General features: G+C 38.1%; 1 protein-coding gene across 7 annotated transcripts in view; it reads right to left on the bottom strand.

Annotated features, from left to right (window-relative positions):
• MAGI2 (membrane associated guanylate kinase, WW and PDZ domain containing 2) overlaps positions 1-27,639 on the bottom strand; it is a 1,465,424-nt gene that overhangs the window by 750,556 nt on the left and 687,229 nt on the right. The window contains exon 1 of one of the 7 annotated variants that reach the window (XM_073009194.1): positions 19,067-20,539. The exons of the other annotated variants lie outside the window; for them this stretch is intronic. The gene's annotated coding sequence lies outside the window, so the exon portion shown is untranslated. Of the gene's footprint in view, positions 1-19,066; positions 20,540-27,639 lie in introns of those variants that run through there. 7 annotated transcript variants of the gene reach the window in all.

Raw genomic sequence — 27,639 nt, 5'->3', positions numbered from 1 at the left:
GTCCCCTGGAGATAACAACTAAAAACTCAGGACAAACTATAATCCATGATTATTGGAAGCACTGGGAAACAACCAAAAGTAAGCAGAAACTAGAAAAAAGGGAATGGCACAAGGTAAGTATCCCAGAGTTTTAATTTTATTTTTTTTTAAATTTTTTTGCCACAGGGCAGATACACATGTGGCACCATGCAGAGTGGCTTGACATTGCATAGAAGTTCTATTGTTTTATGGCTTGAAAAACCGGAGATCAGACTTATGATCTACTACAGATAGTAGAAAGTGGAGGAGGAAATCCTGTGTCATAACCCTTCAACCAAAGATCACCAGAAAATGAGGAAGAACATATACCATAGGGAAACGTGGTGAGTCTGATATATTCTAGAATTTGGGCTTGCGTTATGCTCTTTTGGGGACTCTTTAAGGAAGCAGAGTTTTGCTCCGGATTCAATGGTAAGAAGTAGAGGTAATTCTATGGCTGGGTATCTTACTATTTCTTATCTAAGACTGCTAAAGAAGTAGTAGTCACTTACATCAGGAGCAGAAGGGATGTTTAGTCATTCTTATGGATTAGATAACGTTCTTGATTTTGTCTGTTTTTGAACATGATGCTAGACTGGTCTTTTTGTCTTGATTCATCATGGTCAGAGAGGCTTGGCGAGGTGGCTCACACCACTTTGGGCCTGGTGAGGCCCAAATTTGGAAGCTTGAGAGGGCCAATTAGGTCATTCAGTGTGAGGTTTGCTGGACTTTTGTCACCCTTTTGCTGGGCATGAGTCAAAAGAGTTCTCTAAACAATACAGTTACAAGAACGTGTTTTTCCATTTCCAAGTCTAATTTTAGGAATAATGTGAAAGCTTCATGGATGAAAATCATTACAATACATATGTTGATCTGGCCTGTAATTATTTTGCTGGAAAATACTGAAATCCCAGCACTTTGGGAGGCCAAGGCGGGTGGATCACCTGAGGTCAGGAGTTTGAGACCATCCTGACCAACAGGGTGAAATCTGGTCTCTACTAAAAATACAAAAATTAGTCGGGTGTGGTGGTTTGCACCTGTAATCCTAGCTACTTGGGAGGCTAAGGCAGGAGAATTGCTTGAACCATGGGGGCAGAGGTTGCAGTGAGCCAAGATGGACGGCCACACTCCAGCCTAGGCAACAGAGTGAGACTCCATCTCAAAAAAATAAAATAAAATCTCATCGTGGTCACATAATGACTCTGTCTGACAATGGTATTCTGATAATTTTTTTTAGCGTATAATAGAATACCACAGCCTATTGTGACTGCCTGGCTAACTTCTAACAACATCAAGGCCCACCTGTTAATGCCAGGCTAGCTCCCAGCTGCCAAGGTCTCCTTTTCTCTTTCTTATCTGGAAAGGAAAGAGCCACAGAGGGCAGCCTCAAATTCTGCATTTAAATTCTGCCCAAATATCTGGCTGAGTCCTGAACTAACTCTGTCTATGCAGAGTCCAGGCAGCCTGGTTAAAGTTAAAAAGGCTGAAATATTTTAACTGCTGCCTCCTGCAGATAAGACAGCATTTAGACATGCCTGCTTTTAAACGTGTCACTCATTTACATTAACCACCTGCTAAAACAAAAAATAAACATTTTTCAGAAGACATAACAGAAAGCAAATAATATCCAGGACAGAATTAGACATATGAAGAAACAAGAAAATATCACTTATACTCAAGAATAAAAGAAATCAATGTGAATGACCACAAGATGACCAATATGATGGAATTAGCTAACAGTTATTTAAAGGCAGCTATTATAATTATAATCAAGGACATAAAGGAAAACAGTAATCAATAAACAGACAGGAAATCTCTACAGAGAAATGCAAACTAAAATATAATGGAAATTCTAAAAGTAAAAAATTTGGTATCTGAAAAAAAAAATTTACTAGCTGGACTTTGTAGCAGATAATAGACCACAGAATCAGTAAATTTGAAGTAAGATTAATAAAAACTATCCAATTTGAAGTCATAAAGAAACAAACAGCGCTTCTGTGACCTGTGAGACAGTATTAAAGATATACCATATGGATCATTGGATTCATAGGAGGGGAAGAGAGAAAGAATGCAGCAGGAAAAAAAAAATATTTAAATACATAAGAGCTAAAACTTTCCCTAATTTGTTGAGACATATATTTACAGGTTCCAGTATCTCAGGAAACTGCAGGAAGAGTTCCTAAAAATTCAAATCAAACTAATTGATTACAACTAGTTACGGATTTCTTTGTTCTTTCTTCACTCCCAGTGCTTCACTTAACTAGCTGAAAAAAAAAAAAAAATCAAATCATAGCCAATTCAATCTCAAATTGTTAAAAATGAAAAATAAGAGAAAACTTGAACACAGAGAAAAAGACACAGGATACACAGGGAAGTGTGGTACAAATGACGGCTAAATTCTCCTCAGAAACAATGGAGGCCAGAAAAGTCCGTTGAAAGAGAAAACTCTACACTAAGAATTTTATATCTAGTAAAAGTATCCTTCAAGACTGAAGGTGAAATCAAGACTAAGTAAAAATCATTACTTGTGGTACATGGACCCACACTTCAAAATACAGTAAAGGAATTTCTTCAGCCAGAGAAAACTGATATCTGATGGAAACTTGCATATTTACGAAGAAATGAGCACAAGAAATTGTACATATATATAAAAATATTAAAACTGGCCTGTAATCCCAGCACTTTGGGAGGCTGAGGCAGGTGGATCACTTGAGTCCAGGAGTTCAGGACCAGCCTGGGCAACATAGCGAAACTCTGTTATCTACAAAAAAATTAACTGGGTGTGATGGTTCATGCCTGTGGTCCCAGCTACTAGGGAGGCTGAGGTGGGAGGATCACTTGCTCCCAGGAGATCGAGGTTGCAGTGAACCATGATCATGCCACTGCACTCCCTCCTGGGTGACAGAGCCAGATCCTGTCTCAAATACATACATATATACATGCTGAAAGCTAGTAACAAAACAGTTATTGATAATAAGTCCAAATCAAACAAATCATGCTTTAAACGTCCATTATGATAAACATGGACTCACTGACATTTCCACATTAAGTTAAAATGATTTTGCAGAGTATAGCTTGTACACGTCAAAATCCTTAGAGACTCTAAAATTGTATCAAGTTGACTAGCAAGTATTAGTTTTAAGGACATTGCTTGATCATATCAGCCAATTAGATATTCTGGATACAAATAGGGAGCATACTTGGGCAATCAATATAAAGAGCATCTCTTTTGTGAAATTAATTGGAAAATTAGATTTTATGTTTAAGTATAAATCCTAAACAATTCACTAAAATGGATCAAAACAGCTTTCAAACTAACCACTTCTGTTGACTAAGTCAGCTTCCTTCACCACTTGCATCTTACTTTTAAAACAAATTAAGAGACACCAGAGAATGCAAATATCCTGATATTTCAGGTCTGCTTCCTGAGGAAGTTCTTTTATATTTTAGTTACCGAGTTATTTGCTTTAATGTCCCTCGTTGCTTTAGCATGCCTTTTTTCACCTTGATGAATGGTCTCTATTATGAAAAATGTATTATAAGGCTCAGAATTTGCTTTCATGTGCACTGAAATTCAACCTTTGCAGGCCAAGGTAATATCATTTACACTATGTTCGACATATTATTACTTAAGTTGGCAGAGCGTTTGAAGATGGGAAGTTTAAAAATACACTTTTCTAAAAGGATAAGAATTTATCAGAACAGGAGAGATACTAAACGATCCTGAGCTCAAGAATAACTTTCTGTTAGTATGTACGGGGGAGAAAAACACTAGACAGAAATTAGGAGTCTTGGATTCTAGTTTGGCCTCAGTGGTAACTATGGCAGCTTAGGAAAATCATTTGGTTTCATTTGTTTTTGGAAACATACGTACTCGAGTATTTTGAATAGTCATTCATGTAACGGAGTGGCTTAATGTATGTTATATTTGCAATGGGAAAGTTGAATTCTATGAAAATATGTTTGATTTCACTTTTAAGCATGTTTCAAAGAGTCTATGGGCTTTAATATGTGTTTCACTTAATACATTAAAAGCACCCAGAATATGTGAAAACAAAAATCATGATTTTGGGGCCATGTGTCTCTTCAAGGAAAAAGGCTTGTGTATGTACACAGCAGACAAATACCTCTGCAAGTTTGATCCACAAACAGCATGAAGAAATTCAACTGGTGACTTGACAAGATGATTTCAGGCACCAGTCGATGGTATGGTTGGTGGAATTTGTAACTCCTGATTCTGCCAAACATGTAAGTATCATATTCCAAAGGTATATAGTTTGATGTAAACTTTTGAAGTATAGCTGCTTTTGATCATCCAAATAAGTATGTTCCGCTATAGAACACCCCAGCTCAATAAACAAATTTGCCATTAGCAAAAAATCAAGCACTGTTAAAATTGAGTTGCTTCCTCCTATTGCCAAAACTTTTGCACTGTGGGTGTCACAGGGTTGTAGCTTTTTATTTTATTAAACAAATAAATGTTTCCTTTTATTTCCCCAAACACCATTATTAGTCTGCATCCTAATTTTAAGAGTGTCAGAAACAAACAGAATCTATGTGAGAGTGCTCTGGGATACTGTAGGAAGAATGTAACTTCAAGGTCACTTACACTCAGCGTCAGGCACAATTCGTGTTTCTCAAACAAGATATCAGGTGGCGCTCCCCAGATAATGGAGGATGCAAGAAGTAGAGCTCAACTACCCCTGAAGGAGAGCGCTGGCATGAGTCAGGCAGGAGATCAGAGCTCTAACCAGCCAAGTGGGGATCCAAGTCTGGGATCCATTCATGTAAGCATAAATTATTCCCCACTGTAATTATTGCAAAGACTGAAGTGGTTCTATCATTGCAAAAGTAAACTCAAGCATCAGTCTGGTAATATTAATGATATGGATTAATAATAACACAGTGTAAATAACTGTTTATTCTGTCACTTATTAATATAATATATTTAGTTATTTTTTTTCTCTCTGGAGGCATTTGGGACTATAGGAGCAGCTGCAACACCAGCATTTGCCATTTTGCCAGTTGTTCAGAGAATGAACCAATTAGTGGGAATGGGCAGCAATACACACATTTGGCAGCTATCTTTGCACAAAACGAGGGTACTTTTTAAAATAAGGCACTTTGATGAGACATCATCGTACCTAAGAGTATTGTGGAAGAATCTCACATCAAATACTTTCAAACAGACAACCATGGGATTCCTGTTCTCTACAATCCCAATTCAGTCCTTCAATCCTGCTGAGATCTTCAATCTACTGATCTCTCATCACACTCTTGTCACCTCATTTCTTACCCACCCAGCTTGAATTCTCCCATTTATCAATGCAGTCACTTTAATGTATTCACCTTTATCTTCTTGCTCCTCTTGCTTCATCATTCACACAACCTTGAATAAATCCAGCTCTTTGTCTTACGTTACCAACATTGCTCAAAGTGGCCGGAGAAAAATGACCACTGATTTCAAGTGGGCCCTTAAAGCTACCTGCCAATTATTCTCTAGACCACTCCCTTTCCCACTTTCCTAGGTTTGAGAACTTCCCACTTCTCCTCAAAGTCTCTAATACATCTTCCACCTTAATCTTGCTTCCTTCTTCACAGAGAAATTGTTGCAATCAGAAGAGAACATTTAGAAGTTCCCACCACCAAATCTCTCCACTTAACTCCTTCTTTGCCCATAAGTGCAACCTTGTTCCTGTTAATATGAATGAATAGACCACACTCCCAGAAGAGGACAACCTCTCTGTTTGTGCTCTGGATCTTATACTCTGCCTAAGACCTACTTAAAGACATTGAAATCTCCCCTCCCCTCCCTCCCCCCACCCCTCTCTCCATAATCATCAATTTCCTCTTCTCTCTTAAATCATTCTCTTTAACATACAAGCATGCTAAAATTTTTCATCTAGCTTTTAAAAATTCCATCTCTTGGCCCTCTTTCCTCTCTGGCTCCTGTCTTATTTCTCAAATATTTCTTCTTTTTTATGGTAAAAACAAAAAAATAAAGCAAAACAAAAAAGAATTATCTGCACTCTCTGTCTCCATTTCCTTTTTATTATCTTGAACTCTCAATGTCACTAAAGCCAATGGACATTAGAGAGTCCTCATCGTATATGGCTTATCAGCAGCATCTGATACAGTTGATCATTCTCTCTTTGAAACTCTTCTTCATTGGCTCTGAGGACACCACTCTCTCTTGTTTTCCTCCTCTCATTCTGATGTGACTTCTTGGTCTCTTTTTCTTATTCCTTCCTATCGCCTCAACTATTAAATACAGCCTGGAGTTTAGTACAGAAAGTGTTCTTTTCTGTCCACACTCAGTCCTTAGATGATGCCATTCATCACAGGGCTTTAAACACTGTAATAAGCCGTTGACCCCCAAATGTGTATTTTACCATAGAATTTACTCCTGAATTCCAGAACGATATACCCAACTGCCTACTTGACCAGTCCTCTTGGATGACAAATAAGCATGGCAAACATAGCATATTCTAATCAAAGGTTTCTGTACCTTTCCACCACACAGATAGCTCTCACTCTTCTCTCAAGACTTGACTCAATCATCTTAGTATTGCCTGGTCTGGCCTCCCTTCTAAAAATCTCTTTCCCCTTTCCTCTGATTTGGGACATTTAACAGTCCTTTTTCCTACTTATTTTATTTTCCTCTTAGCAGTGATCACTACCTAACATGATATATATTATATAAATATGTAGAGATTGTTACTGAGTTATCTTTTATCCTATCGGTCTCCCTTATAAAGGACAGGTTTTTCGTTTTCTGTTTATTATATATCCCAAGCACCTGGAACAGTGCCTAAACTATAGCAGGCATTCAATACGTACTTGTAGTACGAATGAAGTATGCTAGAAATAGAATACATGGTTTCCATTTAAAAATCAAACAAACTTCAAAGCCTCATATTCACAGAATTGAGTGCACTTATGATTATTCTGACTTCTATTTTTCTAGACTTTGATTAGTCTCCACACTTCGATGTGTTTGCATGTGTTTAGATGTACTTGAGAAAAATGATATACGTATCAAAGTTCTTTCCATATTGTAAACTAGGTACATATCACATGCACATCTGTGTGAAAAGAAACAAACAGCTTCATGACCATAGAGCTCACCACATGAAGCCTCTCTATCACAAAAGGGCCTCATTCTTTTTGCTCTACACATTGCCTCATATCTGTGTTGACTGGGCCACCATTTTTTGGGCAAACAATGCTCCTTATGCATCTCAGACAATACAAATTCTTCTGCTTGAAGTATCCTATTCTCTTCTACAACTGAAAGAGTAATATTCATTCATCAAGATCTTATGTAGATTCCTCCACACCTTAAGTTACACCCAGGTCCTATATATTCGTATTACTCTGGTAGATAATCTGCCACATTCAAATCATTTGTTTACATGTCTATCTCCCACACTAAATTATGAGCTTCTTATGGGACTAAATATATCTTTATCTTCAGTGTCTAACCAAAATCTGGCATATAGTAGATATTGAATCTTTGCTTAAGGCACTCATCCACGAAGTGATGACTTCGTGGAATAAAAATACAACTCTACCTATATAAACATATTTTTGGGAAAATCACTGTCAAAAATAAGTTTTTAAAGTGATTAATGTCAATAAAATAACAAAATAGTGTCTCCATATTAAGTAATCAAGTCTACCAGAGTCAGAAATAATACAAAACTATATTTATTTTAATATTACACTAGAACTTCAAATTTGAACATCTGGCCTACCTAAAATTATTTGTATAGAAATATAAATAAATTACTTTATTTTTAAATTATAAATTTGTTTCTAGATTAAGACACATGGCACTAAGGTGCTTATATAATCCTCATTTAAACCCAAGAAAACTAGCTAAAATTAATGAAATCGCAAATAGATATTTTTTTTTTCCACAGCAAGGTTGGGATATGCCTTGTATTAAATCTTTAAAATTTGTGTAACCAAAAGGAGAATTATTAAAAGTTAATTAGAAGCTATTATTTTTCTCTCTAGTTGTGAATGTTAAAATGGCATATTTAATTTCAATGTAAGAATTTGAATATCATGTTGTTAAAATCATTAATTGTATTAAAGAATGATGCTAATATAAAGTTATGAGCAAAATTGTTAATTAGAAAAAAAACCTATTATTTTCCTTCATATTGCTATAATGAAATAATATACAGATTAATAGTTGAGTATCTTAATGTGTAAGTTTTATGTGATTTTTTATTACACATTTTCACTATTTTCTAAGACAGATTTCTTAATTTTATTTTCATTCAAGTTAGTTCTTTAAGAAAATAAAGGAGATTGCTTTCAACAGTTTCTCTTGAGAGCACTTGCCTTTTATAACCTGTATTTTTTTTTTACATAATATTTTTTACATAATATTTTTAAGGCTACATTGTCGGCTGGAGTGTAACAATGGTGTAAAAGTTCCAATATTAACATTTTCACCCTGATTAAAAAAGAACCATCATGTAATGACAGTTCTTAGGGTCCTACAACTGGACTTTAATACTCTCTTTTTTTTTGAGATGAAGTTTTGCTCTTGTTGCCCACGCTGGAGTGCAATGGTGTGATCTCAGCTCACTTGAACCTCCGCCTCCCGGGTTCAAGCAATTCTCCTGCCTCAGCCTCCCAAGTAGCTAGGGTTACAGATGCACATGACTGCATCTAGCTAATGTTTGTATTTTTAGTAGTGATGGGGTTCCTTCTCTATCTTAGCTAACGAAGTAACCCCCTTTGCTAGAAAATTCTGACATTAACCTTCCTTGACAATCTTATTGAGAAGTGGCCTAAATTGGTTTTATTAGAAGGAGAGAGAGATTACGCGGGACATGAGGTTCCTCTTTTGCTTGGTATATCTCCAGGAATACTTTATCCCAATATGTAAGTGTGTGTGCAAGAAGCATAAGGTGTTCATTAGCTTGTCCTCTTGAACTCAGCTGGCAGGAAGTCAAACAAATTGAAATCCTCAATGTCTACTTCCAAGAGGTACCTGAGGCAAACACCTAAAAGATGATATTGGAAAAACGAAATTACCTCTCTACTCTCACCAAGGAGCCACGAGGAACTGGGGTAGCTATAGCGTCTGTTTATTTGTTGAATGCCTACAATGTGCCAAGCTATAGGAGATAATTTCTCATCCCCACCTCTAATGTCAAAACAACCTTACCAAGAAGTATTATAATTTCCATTTTACAGAAGAGGAAAATGAGATGGAAAAACCTAAGAAAGCTGTCCAACTTATATGGTTAATGTGGGCCAGAGGCCAGACTCAATTCTGGTCCATCCTGTTACACTTCATTAGTAGCCAGTGTATATAATAGAAGTTGGTCTGGGAAGAAGTAAGATATTAACTTGTAGTAAGCTTCATTTCTCTCTCTTTCCCGGGACATGCAAGGCATGGGTGACTTGAAGAGAGAAATGATTTCATTCCATATCTTGGCAAAAGAAATAACCTTCCATAGTCATAATTTGTCTCCGAGTTATTAGCCAGGCTGAAGGCTACAAAATTGACCATAACTTCATAAAAAATGTTCTCTGTAATAGTGTTTCCCAAACATCAATGAAGAATTGAACCATTAGGGGGTCTTGTTAAAATATGTAGGTTTTGTTTGTTTGTTTGTTTGTTTGTTTGAGACAGAGTCTCACTCCGTCCCCCAGGCTGGAGTGTCGTGATTGATTTCAGCTCACTGCAACCTCCACCTCCCGGGTTCAAACAATTCTCCTGCCTTGGTCTCTGAGTAGCTGAGATTACAGGAGCCCGTCACCATGTCTGGCTAATTTTCAGTAGAGATGGGGTTTCACCATGTTAGTTATGCTGGTCTTGAACTCCTGACCTTAGAACCTTAGATGATCCATTTACCTTGGTCTCCCAAAGAGCTGGGATTACAGGTGTGAGCCACCACACCTGGCCTAGATTCAGATTCTATAAGGTAGGTTAAGGCCTGAAATTCTGCTTGTAACAACCTCTTAGGCAATTCTGATGCTGCTGGTCTAGAGGCCACATGCACAGAACAGTGAAGCTCCAGGCAAAGAAAAGACATCTCTCCTCACCTCCTCATTGCAATAGTGGCTGAGTATGAAGGAGCACCAATGAGGAGCTCTCCACATGAATTTGGGCAAAAAATATTGACATGATGCATGGACTATATCCAGATTAATTTTTCCTGTATCAAATTATTTAGCCCAATTTTCTTTCATTGCTCACATTTGATACTTCATAGTCTTTTAGAGAAAAATATTTCTGATTTCTAGTATAATTAACATTTGTTTTCAGTTTCAGTAAAATGGAGACTGCAAAGAACATGGATTAAAACAAGCAGAGATTTTTGGCCGGGCATGGTGGCTGATGCCTGCAATCCCAGCACTTTGGGAGGATGAGGCAGGCAGATCACCTGGGGTCAGGAGTTCAAGACCATCCTGGCTAACATGGTAAAACGCCATCCCTACTAAAAATACAAAATTAGCCAGGCGTGGTGGTGCACACCTGTAATCCCAGTTACTCAAGAGGCTGAGGCAAAAGAATTGCTTGAACCCAGGAGGTGGAGGTTGCAGTGAGCTGAGATTGTACCACTGCACTCCAGCCTGGGTGACAAAGCAAGACTCTACCAAAAAAAAAAAAAAAAAAAAAAAAAAAAGAAAGAAAGAAAAAAAGAAAAGAAAAAAACCGAAAACAAAACTAAATAGAAATTTTGACTCATTTAATTTCAAAAATTCACATTACATTCTTCCTTTCACTATGTGAACAGGAAGAGGATCAGCTCAAATCATAACTAAAATATATAGGAACTGTGTCCTACAACCTCTATTAGGTAATGGACATAGGAAGATAATCAAAAAAATGACTCTGTTGTTTGGAAAGTATATCTAGTGGGAGAAACAGAATTGTAAATAGAAAAACATAATAAATTATGTGGTATGCATATGTGTGAGTAGTTTTGGGGAACAACCCATTTTTCCTAGGATTACTATCCAGGCAGTGACTTCAAAGATACAGAAGACCTGTGTCTATAACTAGCATTCTCTTAGAAGAAAACATTCCAGACAGTGAAAAAATGTGTAAATACTCATGGGCATAAAATAACACAGTTTAGTTTGGTACACTGGCTAGAATGGTTGTTGAGACAAGTATGAAAAAAACTTCTAGCCTTCTTCAGTAGAACTTAATTCAGGCAATCTCAGATATAGAGCATTCTATAGCTTGGGGAGAGAGAAACATGAGAAATGAACAATTGCTAACTTTATCAAAGGCCTGCCAGTCACTGGTCATGGTTAAATGTATTCTTTCAGGTTTGGGGGATATGAACTACTAGTAGATATAATAATAGTTTAATACCAATTTCTTTGCTCCTGACTTAGATAAATGGAACTAGCAAATACTTTTCCTAAACTCTAATGCACCAATCGTAAAAGAAAGACTTATTGTGATTCCCAGAGTAGCAACTACGTATTAGGAAATAAAAGTTACCATCTGCAGCACCATACAAAGGCTTGCATGCACAATGAGACCGAGTTATTGTAACCTGGGGATCTGCACAGAACAGATTTTCATATACTACTAGCCAATCCCAGCTTCTTTTCACGTTTTCACTTTTGAAATAAAATAGGGGTAGAAATATTTTATTTTCTGAAGTGTTTCTTTGCCTTAGCACATACTGAAAGAGTAATTCACACAGGTGTGTGGAAGGGGTTGTCTATGATATTTCGAAGGGATGATTGATATACTCTGGCTCTTCTTTTTACAACAGTGAGAACACCTAAAGGACTGTGTGTGCAAAATCTTCCTCTCAAAGCATGATTATAGTAACATAGCTGGCAAGAAGTCCTAAGTGGAACCCCACTCTTTAGACAGACATACGCTGAATTACCCTAAAGAGTCCAATTATCTCCATCTAAACAAGGAAAGTAAAAAAAATAAGACTAGCAACTTTTCATAGGCTTTAACAATTCTTGCAGCTAACCTGAAACCCAACCACTTAAATGGAAACTGTATCAATGATATATCTAGAAACGTAGTTATAGGTTACCTGACCTACTTACAAAATCAGTTAATTTCAGTTCTCTCATTGTTTCCTTACATGCATGCAGCTTGATATTTTCTGACTTCTGAGTTTTGTTTGTTCTTTTCAGGGTTTTCAACAGAAAACCTTCAAGCCAGACACAGGGCTGAAACAGGAGGTTTAGTACTACTAAGGACATACTTTAAAATGATTTTTACATAGTGCTGTGGTTTAAGGACGACTGGAAGACCAGAGGAAAAGAATTCTTCCTCCTCATGCTCTGGTGTGAACTTAAGGTTTCTAAAAAGTGTTAGGCTGACTGTAATGAAATGAGAATTCTACTATCTATCAATAAGATGATGATATATTTATAGAACATGAGCCACAAGAGAGCTATACTGGGCACTTTCAATAAACCTCAATTAAAGCGATCAATATTGTTAAAAGAATCTTTAAAAGCACCTCTGACAGAAAACTTCTTTGAGATTAGTTTTAAATGCTGAGATAGACTAAGTACTTCAGGATATAATGGGAAGTGAATTCCAGTGTCCAGGAATATAACTGCTAACTGCCCTAACTTCTAGGGTCTCAAGCTTATGATTTAAATGAATAAAATCTCGATGAATTTGTGAAAAAAAGGTATTTTTGCCTTTTATACTTAGGAAAGGAAATGTGAGTAATATCTTAACAAAGCTTGTGCTAAGTCCCATTGACCATTTTACGTTTTCCCCGCTCCCCCCGCCCCACCCTAAATGTTAAACAGTTCTTCCTCTGACAATTCAGATGGTCATAGTTTGCTTGAGATCCCACTTCCTTACATATCCTTTCCTCTGTGCTCTAGTTTTACTAAAATCTATACAACGAAATACAGTTCTTGATTATAGACTCTTAAAGTAGTTGCCAATCGTGTTTTATAAATCTTAGCTCCACAACTGAAAATAGCTTCCTACAGGCAAGCTTCATGCTATGTTATGCCTTACAGCCTCCATATTAATAAGCAGAGTGCTAACCAGTACATGATAATTTTGCTCAAAATGCAAATAAAGCTCACACCTTAGATGGGTTTCAGGCCTCACAACTTATTACCAGCTTAGTTAGCAAAGCATAGCCATCTTCGGATGAGACCTAGAAGGGCCTGGCTGCAAAGAACTAAAGGATTATCAGACTGGGAGATTCAGAAAAAGAGGTACCTTAGGAGGACGGGAGAGGGAAAGACAGACTATGATTTTGCCAGACAGATTCTAAATACTTATTGATATGGATAGTAAAGTTCTTTTTTGAAATATCATCATAGCAAGTACTCAAGTGTGATTTCTTACATGGAAAATCCTGACAGAAGGGAGATCCTGGGACTGTCCTAGTGTATACACCTATTAGGTTTCCAAACTAGCCAACCCCGTGAAGAGAATTGCTCTTTGTTGAGCCAAAGCGAGTTACACTCTGTTTTTCCACTATATTGGTGCCTTAGTATTCATTTATTCATTCAGTCATTTAACAAAGGTTTAGTGCACATCTTTTTGTTTTTGAGACAGAGTCTTGTTCTTGTCAACAAGGTTGGAGTGCAGTGGCACGAACTTGGCTCACTGCAACCTCCGCTTCCCGGGTTCAAGCGATTCTCCTGCCTCAGCCTCCTGAGTAGCTGGGATTAAAGGCACCCAACACCATGCCCAGCTAATTTTTGTATTTTTAGTAGAGACGGGTTTTGCCATGTTGGTCAGGCTGGTCTCGAACTCCCAACCTCGTGATCTGCTCGCCTCGGCCTCCCAAAGTGCTAGGATTATGGGTGTGAGCCATAATGCCCGGCTCTAGTGCTCATCTTATATCTTGGTTGACATGATTTGAGGTCCTATAGATAGATACTGTTGTGAGCAAAATGAATTTCGACCCTTACTTTAGAAGGTCCTGCCTCCTGGCAGACAAAGACGTTCATCAAGTAATAACACTAACATAAAACTAAATATTGGAAAAACAAAAACAGAAACACCTGATAAGTGTAATGAAGAAAAAGCATGATGAACCTGGAGCAAACATTACAGAGAGAGCCAATGTAATGGCTGAGCAAGCAAAGTGGGTGGAAACGTGTTCTGGCCGAGGCACCAGCATGTGCTAAGGCCTGAGAGGGAAGGATATAGGATGCTTTCTAAGATCTAAAAGAAAGGCTCTTCGTAAACAGCTGTACGAATCCAAGATCAAGAATCCTTCCATACTTGGCCAGTAGTTCCTTAGCTTGGCATTTGAGCTTTTGTGGTCCTTTGAGTGAAATAACCCAGAGAGTTCAGTTCTCTGCTACAGACCAGAGAAAGCCCTCATCCCTGTGCCTTTCTTATTTGGCTGGGTTTGCACTTTTGTGGTCAGTGCTTGGCAAGATTAATCCAAAATTTTAGAACAAATCTTTGAGTGGCTTCCAAAGTCACCTGGGATTTGTTGCTTCGTGGATAAAGCTATAGAAACTTCAGACTGAGATGATTTTAAAAATACCTGAACTGTTTGCAGGACTGGTCTATTAGAGAGATTATCTTGTAGCAAAAGTGATCTCTTAATATATTATTTCCTGCCCCAGCCCCAGATGGCAAAAAGGTGAACAAGTTGAGCAACCGCCTCTGGAATTTTTGCTGAGGTCCTATTAACATGGGAACTTCCTGAGCTACAGTGCTTCAACTGGAGTCATAAGTTAAGCTTGCATCTTCTCCTTCATTGGCTAACTGGCTGGCAATTAGCCTCTTACTTCACAGTACACATATTGTTAGTTTCCTTAAACACTCCAAAGTTTGACTTACTTTACTGATTTAAAGAGAAAAACAACTATTCTGTGTTCCTCCACATGGTGAATATCACCTAAATTTTCAAACACCAATTAAGGACACTTTTTATGTCAGCACACTTACTGAATTTGATGTATTCTTAGTAGGCCTTGGGAGAATGAGTAAAGAATCTGTAGGAGAAAACAGAATAATGCACTGCTTCTGGAAAGCAGGCTTATGTGACAGAAAGCCATCCTTGTGATGAGAACTAGGGAAAAAACTAACCGTTCTACTGTTGACTTTGTATATTTTATAGGTCTTGACATGCTTGAAATGTACAGTATATGTATGCTTTAACCTCTGATATCTGTGAAATGCTTACATTGAGAATTCACATTATAACAAAGCTTTTTTTTTTTTTTTTTTTTTTTTTTTTTTTTTTTTTTTTTGAGACGGAGTCTTGTTCTCATTGCCTAGGCTGGAGTGCAATGGCATGATCTCAGCTCACTGCCACCTCTGCCTCCCAGGTTCAAGCAATTCTCCTGCTTCAGCCTACCAAGTAGCTGGGATTACAGGTGCCTACCACCACGCCCAGCTAATTGTTTTGTATTTTCAATAGAGATGGGTGTCACCATGTTGGCCAGGCTGGTTTTGAACTCCTGACCTCGTGATCTGCCTGCCTTGGCCTTCCAAAGTGCTGGGATTACAGGCGTAAGCCACCGCACCCGGCCTGTAACAAAGTTCTAACCTTTATTAAGGTACACCTAATGCAGTCAAAAGGGCAGCACAGTTTTTTTTTTTTAAAAAAAAAAACAATTAAAAATCTGTTATCTTCAGAGTAAGCAGCTGACATCTTAGAGTGCCACGAGCTGTGTGACTAAGAGCAAAAGCTGATGACAGACACAGTAGAAGAAAAATATTCCTGAAATTGAACATAAAATTAAAGTGTTTTAAGCTCAGTCTTTTATCATATCTGCTTATTTAATGTCATGTTGTCACCTAATAACGCTTTCAAAACTTGAAAAGAGAGTTTAAGGTAGTACAGTTCTAAAGTGAGAGAAAATGGATGTCAGAAAGCAGGCCATTACTACTGAAGATATTCTCAGAAAGTTAGTAGCTTTGTGATTAAAAATGTTTCAAGAAGAATTCAGAGTAAAATATGTTTGCCTGAAACTTAATTGTTTTATCAAGTTTTCCTTTCCATGCCACAGGCATCTTACGAATAACTAATTTATTCTTGGGAAATTTTCTGTTTTCAAAACTCAAAGCTATAGGAATATAGAAATACAGACATTTATTTCAAAACATTAATTTTTCTTTTTCAGCTCTCATTAAGAACTCTTCGGCATCTTGAATGTTGTTCAGGTAGCACATAACTCTCACTGCAAACATTTTGTTCTCTCTGGATATTCTCATTTCTCCCTTCACGGTTTCTGAACTGTGAACTGTTTTCTACATTTTAGTTATTTTGCAACTTTTAAAACAAAATTCCATTGGTGGGAAGTTTCTAAGATTGTGATTCTTTTATATGTACACATTATCTGGTTTAAATATGAGTTCCCTCCAGCTTCTCCAACAGCCAGCAAACTCTGCTCTTAGCTTTACAAACAGGGTCCTCTAATTCTGAACATCTGAAATTTCTCTGGGTAAAATCACCTCACCTGCAGTCATTAACGGTATTTAAGAGTGACTTGGTAATCCTCTTAAGAACTTGGAGATCCATGTTTTCATTATATCACCTCACCTATTGTTTTGTTTGCTGTTCTACTATAATTACATAGATTTCCCCAAAGCACATCATGTACCACAGTCAGATTGTCTACATGTAGAAAAGCAGCAATCGGATCTACATGCTGTATTAAAGTTCCATTTCCATTGTTCTACTAAAGAGGCGAATCTTATTGCCTCTGTAAGCTCTTAGCTTTATCAAAATTATTCTAAACAGACACCAAGAAAATCTGTGCTCTAATTCTCAGCCTATGGGAAGGTGCTTATGATGTAAACCCTTGGAGGGTTACCCTTCAGTGGAGCAAATGTCACACTTAAAACACTTACGAAGCTGTTTCCATGCTGTTAAAAGTATTGTACTCAAGTCTCACTTGTCCTAGTGTGGAGATGACTCCATGTCATTTTGCAGGAAGCACTGAAGTTTTTCCAAGTTTCTATAATTAGGGAACTACCATAAAATCTAAAGAATTATTTTTCTGCACAATGCACATACTATTGCATTATTTTGCATCCTCATGCTCCCCTCTCTAGTGGATAGCGCCTCAACACCGTACCTTCTGCCTAAGATATAAACCCGCTCTGTACTCACACCATCATCCTAAAATGCTATACAATAGAGAACCGATTTCGCACACCCCCAAACAACACATGCTCTTAATCAGTCCCTCAAACACATAGCTCTCTGCTAAAGCGCATCCTGCCTCTGCTGGCTGGAGCTCTCACAAACCAAAGCCTAAATAAAGGAACAGTGTGGCTGCTGTAGCACCTCCACTCTCTGCTCAGTACAGGAATTCTTTAATAAGCACATGTGTAGTACAGGACAGTAGTACATTCCCTCCCTGCATTCTAGCGCGGGGACACATCTTTCTCCTTGCACAATGGATCACAGTTTTAAAAAGGGAAAACATGACAAGATACAAAGACACAGCTTTTTACTTTCAGAGATGGATAATACAGGCAAAAATCTTTTTTTTTTTTAAACCGGTCAGCCCTCCCCAAAGTCCAAACGTAAGCTGCCACACATGCACGGGTCTTTTCTTAGAGAAATTGTTTATGAGCCCACTTAACAAAAACAAAGTGCTTTAGATCACGTCCAAAAATATATATAATCCACCCTTTTAAAAATGGAAACCTATGATTGCCATAAAGATATCTTCTGCAAGCTTCGCTCTGGGTAGTTTGTACTGAAGTAAAACCGTCACCACCCACTCCCCATTCAAGCCGAGATTTAAAAAGGCAGGCGAACTGAAAGGAACCACAAGTCAGTCCATCCCCATCAGAAAACAGAGATCAGAGCAAATCACAATGCCGAGGAAAGGCTCGACTACTCAAAGACCATCTCCTCAGGACGAGACAGAGATATGGAGCCATTTTTCACTAGGTTCACAAGAAAATGTCAGCTCACAGCTGCTAGTGCACTGCCAGAGCGCATCTTAATTTGGTCCAAAGGGACCCAGCTAGTCACCCTCACAGAACATTTTCTTAAAGAGTCCCCATTACAAATGTGATTCCCTCAGCTCCGAGCATTTTCTTGTTATAGTCTGTGGCAACTGCATGGCACCGATCTGCATCCTATTCAGAACTAAATGCTTCCCCCCATTTCCTCTTAACATCATGTGAATTAGACACTTCTGAGTCAAAGGGGAAAAAAAAGAGGAAGAGAAAAAAGCATCTCTTCCCACTCCCCACCCTTCTCCACGTTCTTGACTAATACCTCTGGGCAGTTTACTTCAGAATAGAGCAGATTCTTGACCAGGGCACAATGGCAAATTGGCATACAAGCCTCTTGCTATCACAGAAAGCACAAGCAATGCTTTCTTTGTAAAAACACAGGAAAATACACATGCAGGAACAAAAGACACTCTATCTGCACAGCAAGAAACAAGAGAAATTATGTGTTTGTTTTACACACATCTGTACCCACTGGTTGTAAAAAAGGCTCTCAACCTATTTTAATGATAACACATTGTATTTTTTTCCCCAAACCAGGTCCCCATAAAATTAATTTTGTAAGCTTCAGCTCCAGTAGGAGGTAGAACACACTCTGCTGGAAGAATACCTGGTGTGTGTCTTTGTTGATGGGGTGCCATTTCAAACTTAATATATTTGAAGTCAATTATGTGGGAAATAAAGATACGGCAAATGCACTTGGTTCTCTGAATTATTCTGACATTAGAAGAAATGCCAAGTCAGCAGATATTTGCTGTTTATATTTCACAATAACCTCATCATGCATTTGCAGCTTTCTGGAGCAAAACGCTAACTGTTCTCCAAACAGCCACCTGACAATCTAAGGCTGAAACACACATTCTGACTTAGAAGGAGACATCATGATGGCTCTCCACTGACTGTATTAAACAAAAGCTCCGCAAACAAATGAGAGGCATTTGGCAAATGAAGTGAGAGTCGAATCAAGTTTAGGTTCACATCTGGTGGAATATGGCACTGCCTTCCCCAGGGGTTGAGGAGCAGAAGGGTTTGGAGGCTATAAATAGAACACACACACATATACACATATAGATATTTAAGCCAGACCCGGGTCAGTTTCAGCTTACTAACCTAGAGCTCTGTTCAAAGGAAGCAGAGAAGCCGCACGTCCTCTCCCACCTTTCCATGGTCCTCAGTCAGTGTCTTCTCAAACCACCTGTACTGATCCAACCCATTCGCAGATAAAAATAATTTTCTTGATAGAAGTAGTCTCAGCTGAGCTTTGATTTTTCAACATGGATGTCTAGAATTTTCCTCTTTAAGCCAGACACAGCAACACAAAACTGCCGCTGAGCTCTTTTGTTTTCCCTCCTCTCAAAGATGAAGCATGCAGCACTTCTCTCTCTCTCTCTCTCTCTCTGTCTCCCTCTGCCTCTCCCTCTCTCCCTCTCCCTCTCTCTCCTTCTCCCCTCTCTCGCTTATGCTCGCTCCCTCTGTTTCCCTTTCCCCAACCCCCACCAGCAACCTCACTTGCTTCCCGGTGAGTCAGGGGCATTTACATCTCTCAGCACAAGAACCTGTGTTATCTACGCGCCTGTCTCTCACTTTTGGGTTTCCTCTGGGAAAGGGAGGGGGGCGGCTCTAGGTGAAGTCAGGTGACCCCTCCATTAAATGCCAGTGAGATGGATGGAGTGTGTGAATTTTAATATACACACAGGCACATTTACATTACAAAGCAGCGAGGAAAATCTAGCTCCTAGAGATTAAGCATTTTTGTTTTTGCTTTCATAGTCCCCGTTTTAGCAATTAAGAGAAGCTAGTATAGTATAATGAAATGTAATTAAACTTTTCAGTGTTAATAACAAGGCTGCATCCTTTCAGAATCATCCAACTGAAGAATTCTTTTAAACTTGTAAGCATGACTGTTTCTTTTCCTTTCAAGGGTCAAAGAATCAGTCATTTTACTATTTACACACCTTTTCGAATTAATCTTTTCTTTGACATCCATTTAAACTTATCTTGAAGTTAAGGACCATTATAAAAGACAATAAAAATAAGAATGTGAAAGGAAAAAAAAAGTGACAAAAACACCAAAGCACACAGTATAGGCAGAAATCAATAGTTTGCTGCTGTGGAACTAGATTCAATAATGAGTAACGTTTTGCTCTGAGACAAATAATTTTTCCCTTCTCCGTTTCAGTGTCTCTGTCTTAAACAGAAAATAAATGTAATAAATGTAGCAAGTATCCTTTTCTTGCAACCCAATCAGGCAAGCCTAGTAGAGAAAGGTGTCCAGATAGCTAAGACCACACAGCACCCCAGAGACAGAAACAACTGGAAAAACTTGTGCTAACCCAGTATAGTATTGGAGATACATTTATAGGCTATGGACCCAGGCCCTGAAGAGTAAATTTGACACCACCTTCTCCCCCTCTGCAAAGTTGTTAATATCCAGTGGAGACCATCTCTTCTATCTCTACCACTGAATAGAAAAGATACGTAATCTGCTGTTAGGAACACTGTAAAGAAAAATGAGATAATACCCATTTTCTTTCAAGGGTCAAAGAATCTGTCATTTTTTTGAACACTCAGATCAAAAGTACTTTGTAAGGCCAAGTGATAAGTTATTAGAATGAGGACCAACAAGCATCAGAAGAAAACTCTTATTTGGCATTTGGTGTTCTATCCATGGATTCTTAATTCAGGAGCATGATGATACTGGCTCCTCAGCAAAAGAGGAAAATAGGGGGAGAGCTGACATAAAATCACATTATCCTTGCCACAAAAGGTAACATTTCAAACTTTGACACCAACAGCCTCTCCCTTTTTCCAGAACGATGTTGGAAGAGTGCTGCATTTGCTGCTGGGACTGAGGACTCCAGCTGAATCACACCCATTCCCCTCCATCAATACCTAAAATGAGTAAGAACTATTCACTGTTCTTGCCGGCTTTGTATTTGCAAAGCTTTACCTTGCATGGAAAAGATCCTATTTAAGCTTTTAAAATAAATTATATGCTAACTGGCTGCAAATTTAGCTTCAGTTTGTGCTACAAAAATTGGCACCAAAACATTAGACAATAAAAAAAAATCTTCCCTCGAAAAGTAAGTCGGCTTAGGCGAATTTAGAAAGACCTAAAATGTTATAGGAAAAAAACATAAAGGATTTCACTTTATAGTTTCTAATAACCAAATTCGCTGCTCTTTCACCTTTTCTTTTTTTCCCTCTAGCATTGGCTGCTTTCATTTTGCATTTATTCAGAGCTTTGTTTTTTTTTTTCCCCACTTCACCCCCTGGCTTTTGTTCTTTTGGCTATGGAGTCGCTTTCCTTGAATGTGTAAAATGTTGGCAAGGACAGAGAATGAGAAAGACATGTTACCTTAGATCAGATAATTTGTGAGCTTTAACCCTAACACTAGTGTATGGCAACTTTCAGGCTCCAAGCTATTCTAACAAAGAGACTTGATGAACATGGAATATGAACTGCATATATTTTCTATTAAAAATAGATGATGATTTAAAGAGGCCTATTAAAACTTACCAATGACAGGCCAGTGCAAAAAAAAAAAAAAAGATTGAAATAAATTAGCAAAAATGGTATAGCAACTAACGCTAGCCAACTTTTCAAAATGCCTTCCATTGCTCAAGGAACAAACTGAAGCGCTGACATAAGGTAGAATAAATCTTTACTAATGCACTCATTTATTCAACTAATGTTCATTGAGCGCTTCTTTTGTGCTAGGCACCATACTAAGCACTAATGGGTACATGAAAAAAAAACCCAAGAGTGTTTTTCAGAAACTCAACACATGTACCCATTAACATATAATAGATGTTGGTCCAAAGTGCTATGGAAAGTCAGAAAAAGAAGAAAAATTCTCCTTAAGGTGAGGCAGGACAGTCACATAGAACAAGTAACCCTTGAACTGAGCCTTTAAGTATGTGTCAGTTTTCTAGGTAAGAAAGCAAAGGCAGGGGGATTTCAGACAGAGACACAAAGAACATGAACAAACCTAAAGGGCAGCCAGTGATCTTAAATGTTCTGCCCAGGAATTTGTGCTTCATCTCAGATGCAATGGCAAGTTATTTAAAGTTCTTTGGCTAGACAATTATATGTTTTACAAAGATTATTTTAGCAGCAAGGTGAAGGGCAGATGACAGCAGTATTTTCCAAACTTTCCTAATTATAAGAATTACCTGCAAGTTATAGTAAATACATGTATCACTGGGTTCCACCCCAAAACTAGAGAAGTCCAAGAATATCTATTTTTAAGCAGTATCCCAGGCAGTTATTATTATCAGAACATTTCTGGAAACGCTGGTTTTGTAGTGTTTGCTGAGTGCCAGAATCACCTGCAGAGATTTTAACCAATCAAACGCAGGCCACCTCTAAATTACTTGAATCAGAACATCTGGGGATAGAACCCAGAAACATTGTTGATTTTAATCTTCTAAGATGATTCCAATGCAGCCAAGGTTGGTAATCATTGGTTTGGAAAGAGGTAAAACAGAAAAAAGGCTATTTAAAAGCTGTTGTAGAGGATATTTGGGTGAAACAACAGAATTCAGCTAGCTCAAGTAAAGGAGTACTCACGCTACAAAAGGCAATATCATAAACATAGGAAGCACAGTAACACTATATAAAGCCTCATAGGAACTGGGGCTAAGCAGCCACTAAAAACCAAGAATCCTCTTCTCTCTGCCTCTCAGTCACTGTATAATTTCCTTCTTTGATTCTTCCTGTCTCTTATCCTGAACCAGCTTCCTTTTTTTGCATCCTGTCATCTCCAAGGCCATGTTGCCTCTTCAGTTCTCATGTTAGTGGGCAAAGACTGGATTGGTTGGGCTGATTTCCTTAGTTTGCCACTGATCTCATCAGTCATAGCCAGAGTGTCTCACATTCACTTTGCAGAAGCTCTGGGCAAAGATTTTCTGAGAAGACCACAGGCAGGACAGACACACCTCAGCATATGCAATACAGACACAACAGTTCAAGCAAAAAATGCTTAAGAAGGCTTGAGTAGGCTAGTGGTAGAAGAGACTACAGATTCCAGATGCTTTTCAGAGGTAGAACTCACAGAACCTGGCGACTAATTGAAAATGAGGGTATGGAAGAGAAAAATTCACTGCAGAAGAATAAATATATCTTCATTTACTGTAGATGCTACATTGTAATACAGACACCACTAAGGGACAATCCATTTTACTAGTCAGTAGAAGATATATATTTGGTTTTGAACTCCAAACATACATATATGGAAGCCTAAAGGTCAGAGCAGGGTGCGGTGGCTCACATCTGTAATCTCAGCACTTTGGGAGGCCGAGGTGGGTGGATCATGAGGTCAGGAGATCGAGACCATCCTGACTAACACAGTGAAACCCATCTCTACTAAAAATACAAAAAATTAGCCAGGCGAGGTGGCGGGCACCGGTAGTCACAGCTGCTCAGGAGGCTGAGGCAGGAGAATGTCCTGAACCCAGGAGGTGGAGCTTGCAGTGAGCCGAGATTGTGCCACTGTACTCCAGCCTGGGGGACAGAGCAAGACTCTGTTGTCTCAGAAAAGAAAAGAAAAGAAAAGAAGCCTAAAGGTCAAAGGAAGGCCAAAACTTAATTGCGAAATTTAGACAAATGGGGATAGTTACATAGAGACTTCTATACATACCCAAGATGGTTAGGAAACCAACTGAGAGACCTATGATCTCTTGCTGACACCAGGGACTTTTTCACATCCGTGCCTTTGATTCCCCTTCCTGAAATGACCTCTCCCTGCCTTTCTCCATCTAGACTTGATCTATTTTGTCTGTAACTGATAACACTGTGCACAATAATCTACCCCATCTCTAATACAGTTTAGATCTAAGGTATATAGCTATGACAACAGCTGCAGAGAAATAAAGATACTAATAGAAGCTTCTTATATTAGTGTTAAAGGATTTAGCTTTTTTATTCTCACAATAACTTGGAAAGCGAAGTCTGGAAAACCTAAAGAATTCACTAAAGGTCAGAAAACTAATAAGTACAGTTTCTGGATGAAGACCCAATGCAACTGGTGCTACACAATTAACACTGTATTGTATCTTATTCTCTCATCACCTGGAAACCAAAATTTAGTTGTTGATTGTATTAGTAGAGAGCATTGTTACTGTTTTGCTTTCTACTCTCTTGTGAACCTGCAAAAGGCTCAATTTTAGGAACTGGACTCTGTCTCTGGGTTTAATGCCTTTCTCTGTCATTTGTGGGCTGCGTGACCAAAGGCAAGTCATCCAAATTCTCTGTACCTCAGTTTCCAGACCTATCTTGTAGATTCACCATGAAGATCAAATGAAATTTTATGTTTAGCATTTAGTACAATGCCTAGAACTATTATGTTCTCATTAAGTGTTATTATTTTTATTACCATTATTGTTGTTATTAACAAGTAAGAAGCAAAATTTCTGTGTATCCCTCAATGAGACTTTCCTTATCCAGATAAAGGAGAGTTTACATAGCTTTCAGGTAGTTTATGTAGCTTTCATTCATTCTGGTTTTACAGAGCTCCTGTTGATTTGATGAAATCAGGAAGCTACACTTACTACTATTTAACAATAAACTACATATATTTCTTTATAATTGATCCACAGTAGATGGTCTTTTGAGACATTTGTGATCTCTTCTTGGCAGGCAGAAAGTAGAAATTGCATAATTTCTAAAAATTCTGCACTTGCATTTTAGCAATACGCTAATTATTCATTTTTCTTAAAAAGCAATTACATCTGCTTTACCTATAAATAAGTCTTTTTTCTAATTAATTATTTTCAATATTCCCACAGAACATTTCTGTATATTCTGAGATAAGTTTACTGGCCAACAAAAGTTCTTTTAAGTATGCATCACACTTGTCAGTTAAGTGCGTGTTTAGCGTAGATATGGTATTGTGCTCATGTAAAATCAAAACCAAATAAATACTACATCTTATCTGACGGTGGGAAAAATTCTGCATAGGAATTATGATGGTCACATTTTTGCAAACTATAGGCAAGCAGAACCTCAAGAAAATTATCTTCTTTTTTCAATGAAATAAAGTGTTGATCCTAACAGGTAAAGATTCTACTCTGGATGGTTTTGTGAGGGTAAACTAAATGATTGATATATGATTGAACACTGAGTGTGTGTATAGATTACTTTTGGGCTGGCAGCAATGGTGTTTGCAGAGCCTGGATCTATGGGAACTTTCTCACCCTGTCTCATGGGCTACTCACCTCTTTTTGACTGTTCAGGTCAAATTAATACATTTTCAGTCACTGTCAAAAGTATGCTGCTCTACTTGAAGATAGTTATATGTGGGTGCATGTATAAATATGACAGGAAATACTTAAAGTTTGGTTACCCCATGCTAAGAGAAGAAAAGCAAAAAGGAGAAAAATCATGCTTTGGGTTTTTCTTTAGTCTTAACTAACCAGCTAAAGCATATGTTTTAAGAAAAGCTTTTAAATATAGCACAGTGTCAAAGAGGCAGAGCTTCAGCAGCCTTGACTTCACTATTTCCTAGCTGTGTGGTGCCACATAAATTACTCATTTGTAAAACAGTGCTCATATCAGTTGTATAGAGTTATCAGGCATTAAATGGCATAACGCGTGTAAGGAGCTTAGCACAGTGCCTGGTACACCATCACCATTATCACCACTACCACCACCATTATCACCATCACCATCAACATCATCATCACCACCATCATCATCATAACTACTACCATCACCACCACTATCATTATCTTCACCACTGCTATCACTATAACCGTCATCATCTTTCTCCTACTCATAATCATAGCCAAAGCTTGTCATGTGCCAGACACTGTTCTAAATAAGTACAAAGTAAGTGCTAGCTTCCACCATTATTATTACAATTTCCTTTTACTGGCTTCAAGTTATGAAATTGCATATTTTGAGCCAATTACTTTGATATAAAACACACTATCATAGTATAAGGGGCCCTAGTCAAAGTAAAGGCATCCACTTAAATACCTTCCAGTACATAAAGTAAAATGGAACATAAAATGCTTTCTCCCTTATTACCCTTATTAGTCTTTCTTCACCATAAACAAGTCTCAGGATCAGTTGTTGCACATGGAAGGACCTCTCTAGATGATTCTAAGTCCTCTGAAGGTAATTCATCATATATTAACAATCTACATGACAATATGCTTCATATGACTGAAAGGACCAAAGCAAAAGTAGAAGGGCTGTCTGTACCCAGTGATCATGAATAAATTCCTTTCTTGAGCTGCTCTTTATGGATTTGCATTTCTGATCTCATAATGAATCAACCCAGTTTTGATTTCCGCAAACCAGGCTGAATTGTGACCTTCTGTTTTCACCAGTGGATCATGCTTTTCCATAATCCTTCATCTACATTCCCTTGCGAACCCAATCACATGGGCATAGTGGGGCAAATACAGAGTCTCCTGCTTAATGAGACAATGTTTGCCAGAGCTGAGCCTGGACAAAATTTTGAAGTGAATGTAGTTTATTGTCCATACCTTCCACCTTCTTTTCTCTGCACTTTAATCCATTCAGTGTCACTTTCCCCATTCCCTTAGAGTCCTTCCTGCTTTTGATTCTCACCTCATAACACAATCAAAATTCAGTAGAATAAACTGTGCAAATTAGTATGTGTTATCTAAAGTAGGACTACTTTTTGTCTTGGTGACTGGATGGTTTGTATAATCTTAAAAGATAAAAACATTCCTTAGAAGTAGAAACTAAAAATAATTTCTAGAACATCTAAACTATGGCCTAAAATGTCTATTTAAAGAGACTGAATTAACTGAGCATATTTCTCAAAAAGTCCAATTTCAAATTAAAATAAAGGAAAATGAAAAGCATAGAAGCTATATACTCTGACCTGAGTAACATAGCACTGGAAAAAGACACATTGGACAGATGCCTTAGTTTTGAATCAAATTCTACCACAAACTGTGTGACTTTGGGCAAGATAACTTAATGGCCTTAAATCTTAATTTCCTCACCTGTAAAACAGAGAATACAATATCTAATCTCTCAGGTATATTGTGAAAAAACAAATATAATTATAAAATTACTAGCACAGAATCTAGCATATAATAGCTTCTCAGGAAACAGGGCTTTCTTTTACAGCCTTTTTTTTTTCTTTCTTTTTTTTTTTTGAGATGGAGTCTTGCTCTGTTGCCCAGGTTGGAGTACAGTGGTGCGATCTCAGCTCACTGCAAGCTATGCCTCCCAGGTTCAAGAAATTCTCCTTCCTCAGTCTCCCAAGTAGTGGGGACTACAGGCACATGTGCCACCACGCTGGGCTAATGTTTTGCATTTTCAGTAGAGACGGAGTTTCAATATTGGCCAGGCTGGTCTCAAACTCCTGACCTCGTGGTCTGCCTGCTTCAGCCTCCCAAAGTGCTGGGATTACAGGTGTGAGTCACCGTGCCCAGCCTTCAGCCTTTCAAAGTAGTCATGCACCCACCAAACAGCTACCTTTTTTTTCCCCAGGCTTGATCATTGTCCACGTGTCACCTGATCTGCCCACATCTCCTCAGTTCACCTGACATTTGCATGAATGTCTTTCATTATTTATGTAAGATGTGCTCTTGAAGAAGATCTAAATTTTAGTCAAGTGATCTACTTTCCTGAAGGCACCTGAGCAACTTAATAGAACCAAAATCAAATTTAATTGGATTAAGAAGAAGGGAAGGAT

This window comes from Chlorocebus sabaeus, chromosome 21 (genome assembly GCF_047675955.1).
Source record: "Chlorocebus sabaeus isolate Y175 chromosome 21, mChlSab1.0.hap1, whole genome shotgun sequence".
NCBI lineage: Eukaryota > Metazoa > Chordata > Mammalia > Primates > Cercopithecidae > Chlorocebus > Chlorocebus sabaeus.
This window is presented reverse-complemented; position numbering and strand designations above follow the sequence as displayed.